Source organism: Papaver somniferum, chromosome 6 (genome assembly GCF_003573695.1).
Source record: "Papaver somniferum cultivar HN1 chromosome 6, ASM357369v1, whole genome shotgun sequence".
NCBI lineage: Eukaryota > Viridiplantae > Streptophyta > Magnoliopsida > Ranunculales > Papaveraceae > Papaver > Papaver somniferum.
Genome location: NC_039363.1, coordinates 14,501,425 through 14,506,743, shown reverse-complemented (window position 1 = coordinate 14,506,743; position 5,319 = coordinate 14,501,425). Strand labels below are relative to the sequence as shown.

The window sequence follows — 5,319 nt, the reverse complement described above, 5'->3', positions numbered from 1 at the left end:
TAAGCCTTAAAATTTGGACTAGAACGAGACCGATAGGGTAACACGCTTATTAGGAAAGTCGTTCGGAAAATATTGGTTACTCTTTTGAGCATACTTTTAAGTTCATGATGGTTTCTGTGAGTTGAATACGCCTCCTTGTAACGCCGGTGAGGCCTTGGGTATCAAAGCTCCACTGAGCTTCCCTCGTCTCTATTCAACTTACTTTAACTCGGATTGATTCCAGAGAGGTTTGCTCAGATTGTAACGAATTCCTTTTCGAAAGAATAAAAGCTGGTCTAGAAACAATCTAAGGGAGCCATCATGCTTTTTGTTTGCTAGATAAAATAGGCTTGTTGTGGTCGAGTCAGCCTTCTTTGTGTTTGTTTAGAATTCCCTTGTAGTTAGGATGTCGAACTGGTATAGCCAATACAATGATTATTCGACTGAGCAACATGAACATTATTCTTTTTATGATCATAGTGTGAATAGTGGTTGGGAACACCAAACTTTTGAAGGTTATGGCTCATACCATGGTGAGCTCAATTACTATTCACATGAATAACGATCATACGAGCAAAATTCCTATAATTCCTCTTCTCTAGATGAGGCACGTAAGATAATTGAGTCAACCCGTAAGTTACATGAGTCAACACATAAGTCAGCGGACACAGATGACTTAGTTATGACGAAAGAACTGTAACAATTAGTGAACCTTCTTTAGAAGATTACCTCAAGAAGTTAGATGAGTCAACATGTAAGTTAACTGAGTCAACAAGTGAGTTTTCTGAGTCAACACGTAGGCTTGAGTTAGAGACGGAAGAAAGAATTGCTCGAATTACACTGAATTGCCAATACATTGCTTCAAAATCAACCTTGAAAGTGAGGAAAATTTTTATTTACATAATCAAGATGACAAGGATAGAATTGGAAGCAATACTTTAGATGAGGTTCAACCATTTTCATGTTATTATGATTATGATGAGGATAGTGCTGATGAAGAATCTGAAATATTTAGGCACAGTGATCAGGAATTTGTTACTCCAATTGAGCTTGATAATGATAATGATATTTCTGGTTCAAATCCCGATAATTTTAATTATTATCCACCTATTCAAAAGGACGGGGATTTGACTAGAGATAATACCGTTTTAGAAGAAGTTGTACTTCCTTTTGATTACGAAGTCAATGATGCTTTAGAGGAACGAGTTTATTTTGAATCTAACGATTTAGAAACAACAGTCTTAGACAAATAAATTGAACTCGTAAAAATGAGTGAGGATGCACCAGATTACAACTTAGAAGAATCAATTGACCATTTTCAGGAATCTAATGATTTAGAAATTAGTGAAATTATAACCTGTCTACCTAGAGACACTGAAAACTCTAAGTTTGGGGGTGATTATCACTTTCATGATGCCTAGGGCTGCACATACTCCTGTACGGACCGGTTCTCTTATGGAACCGGTGCCTGTACTTGGTTTTGACCGGTACCTCTTTTTGAGTACCGGTACATGTACTTGTACCTGTACCGCCGGTACCGGTCCGGTACAAGACCGGTACCGATTTTTTTACCCGGAAAACGTTACAAATTAATACTAAGTTATACAACATTTCCATATGATCAATGTATCCAAAATAAGTTCAGGTTGCATACATACTTAAGTTCAACATTTCCATAACTTCAAAACAACAATCCAAAATAAGTTCAGTTTGCTAAAAAGTAGAAAACAACATTTCCACAACCATAAGTCTGTCTACGGCAAGTCGACAAGAAATGAAATGTGATCATTGCAAACGAAAATGGATGGTTGCAAAGCCTGCACTTGCAATTTGCAATCCTAGCCTGCATTCATTTCCATAAATTACATAGTAGTAATGAGAATTTGATATAGAAATGAATCCAAATTATGTTTCAACAAGGACAGCAAGAAAGATAACGAAAGTTACCAACCTTCCATTTCTTAGCAAGGAGCCAAGGAGCCAAGAAATAAACTTCAAGCTTTTAGGAAATTCTCAATTATGACTGCAACAGGCAAAAAAAAATAAACAAGAAGAAATAATTAAACTTCAGTTAATACAATAAAAGTAATTACTATTAAAGAAAACAAAAAAGAAGAAAAACCTAAATAAGTACCTGCCGCATCTTCACCATCATCATCAGGTACATAATCACATAGAAGATCAAGAGAAATGGGTTTTTGTAAATAGCTTTGTGTACAGAGCAATGCCTCAACTGTCTTTGTAGACATAGAAGCTCTCCATGGAGTAAGCACGCGCTTCCCGGTGCTAAAAGCCGATTCAGAGGATACTGAAGACACAGGCAAGGCTAATATATCTCTTGCAATGTAGGACAGTACCTTATACCTGTTTGCATTAGCCTACCACCAAGACAATATGTCAAAGTCATCATCTTGATCTACTTCACGCATTTTTCCATCCATCATCACATCTGTCAAGTACCTATCTAACTCCGTTGTTCTTGCTTATTCAACACAACTTGGGTTGTCCCAATGCTGTCTCTTCCTTGATTGAATTCTTGTCTAGAGTGACACAAAATATATATTTTAGACCCCAATCTTCCAAACAATCCACCAACTTCTCACCGATTGCAATACCTGTGTGACCTTCAACTTGACAAAACGTGAGTATTCTCTTCTGCAGTTTCCAGTTATGATCAATGTAGTGAGCGGTTACACAAATATAATTAAAATTATTTGGTGATGTCCATCTGTCAGTTGTCAAAGATACCCTCTGCTTAGATGTCAAGAAGTAAGTTTTTAGGTTATTCTTCTCTTCTACATACATCTTTAACATATCCCTATAAATTGTCATACATCCTGGAACCTTGAACCTAGGTTGTGCCTCTTGCATCAATGCCAAAAAGCCTGACCCTTCTACTTTTCTAAAAGGAATTTCATCCATAATTATCCACTCAACAAGACGCCTTCTTAACCTATCATAATTGTAAGTATGAGCAATAAGTTTACCATCCTGACCTGGTTTTGGGGGTGGCATCAACAGAGATGGTTGTCCATTTTCTTTCTTACTATTAGGATTCTTTAGACATCTATTCAAATGCTTTCGCAATCCAGAAGTGCCATTATTGTCATTGTGAGATTTGTATTTATTGTTGCAATAACGACATTCATCTCATTCATCATCTATCCTAGTCATTTCCAACCAAACAGTTGATCTCACTCTGCCGTGCTTCTTTTTGCTATCACCAACTTCAACTGCTTCAGCTCTGCCTTTACTTGTTGGAGTTGCAGTTTCAGATTCATTTGTGTGAGATACAGCTTGAGAGGATGATCCAACTTCTGCTTGTTGAGTTGTACTTGTAGTTGGAGTTGCAGTTGCATTTGTAGTTGGAGTTGCATTTGATGTGGTCATCTAACAAACATAAAACAGAACCAATTACATTCAGATTATTGCAATCACACACCAACAATTACAAATTTACAATGCACAGAATTTCCTAGTCGATTAAACTAATAAATATTTTTAATACAAAAAGGGATGTTTAATGAAAATGTGCACAGAATGTCCTAATAAATATTTACAATGCACAGAATGTGCTAGTTGAATCTCTACCACAGGTGATTTTATAAGCATATTTAATGAGATATAAGGCTGAATATGGAAAGCCTAGGAAATACTCGATCAGTGTCCAATTTGGGTAAGAAACAATTTCGTTAAGGCATCTAAAACATTTAATGTGATTATCTGCAGACAGCTAAGCTAACGGCAGTGCACCTATCTCCGTGTCACTACTCACTAGAAGGAGATACTTACTATCCATGACTAAGTCGAAACTCTGTGTTCTATTCTAACATACTAAGAAGTGTAAGATTAAAAAAATGAATATGATCACACTCTGATTAAACCAAAAAAAAAGGTATATACAGTGTATATTTATTTTTAGTGAGAAAATAAAAACTACCCAAAGGATCTGATATTTTAATTGCCACAAATATGAAAATAGTTAATAACATAGAGAAACTAAAGTCAATGATGCTTTGCTGAGACATAAAGGGAGACCGGAGACCCGTGTTGAAAAATGAGAAAAATGATAAGCAAGTTAGAAAATTTACAAGTAGCATGGTTCATATCACTACTAATACATAACACAGTAAGAGTGTAAGACTATCATCTACAATGACAAATGACAGTGAACTGACTAAGAGAGTAAAAGGGGAAAAAACTGCGTGTGAATAACGCATGATTCCAAAAAGACAAACAAAAGGATAAAAAAACTGCGTGTGAACAGATAGAATACTGTCACAATGAAACAAACAACTCTCTTTTTAGTTTTGATAACAACCACTCTACAGCAAAAGAGGAATGATAATGAAGCAGAGTCATGAATCAAGCAGCTCTTTGTCAGGTTCCTAAAGTTTTATCACTAGTTCCCAAGTACCAACTAACATTAACATTCTTATAATAGAACTATCCCTGTGTAAAATCTAACACAATTTCTAAAACTTCAGAAATTACACTATACGCTCCTTCTCAGCATCAGTGTACTAATCTAGTTCTTAACATAATCAGTTAATCACTTGTTTCCTTCATTCTCCAATGTCAAACTCTTAACGCACCACTCTCAAATCCACCCAAGATTCTTTACCCTTTTATAAAATTTTCTTGATATTTCAAATTCTATAAACCCAGAATACAAGCATTAACCTAACACAATTGAGCAATTTTTATCAAATAAATGACATCCCATAAGAATTCAAGCATAAAAGAGCAATTTTTATCAAATAACAACTACAATTGCAACTCACTGTATTTATAGCCATAAAAGAGCAATCTTTATCTTCTATGTAATTCTAACCCAACACAACAGTGTCAATTTATGGCACTGAACATTTATCTTTGATTGAAATAAGATCAAATCACAGAGGAAGAATAGAAAGAACGATTTACCTTCACTTCTTCACGCCACTGAACATATAGATCAAATCACAATTCTGTAAACAAGTAAAAACCCTAAATCAATCTAAAATCAAAACCTAAATCAACATACAATCAAACAATTCGAACCCTAAGGAGAAGAATACTGACCTGATAGAGATGGTGATACACTGATAGTGATTTTCAATCTAAATGATTCAAACCCTAAGAGAAGATCAGAAAAATCCATCCTGCAGCCTGCTGCCTCCTTCGCTGAGAAGAAGAAACGAAGAAGAAGAAATGAAGAATGCTTCTTCTGTTTTCTTTTTCTCGACATCCTATGTCTTGGACGGCTAGGATTAAAACCCTATACAGATCTTGACGGCTAATAATAACCGGTACAGATGGTCCGTTTCAAGTACGGTTCTCCCCAAGAACCGGTGTCTG

General features: G+C 35.7%; 1 long non-coding RNA gene across 1 annotated transcript; it reads right to left on the bottom strand.

Moving 5' to 3' along the window:
• Positions 1 to 1,720: 1,720 nt before the first annotated feature.
• On the bottom strand, positions 1,721 to 2,287 carry LOC113285465. Its single transcript, XR_003328672.1, has 3 exons — positions 2,114 to 2,287; positions 1,931 to 2,002; positions 1,721 to 1,822 (listed from the first exon to the last, which is right to left on the bottom strand). It is a non-coding gene; the product is annotated as an uncharacterized LOC113285465 (long non-coding RNA).
• Positions 2,288 to 5,319: the final 3,032 nt, after the last annotated feature.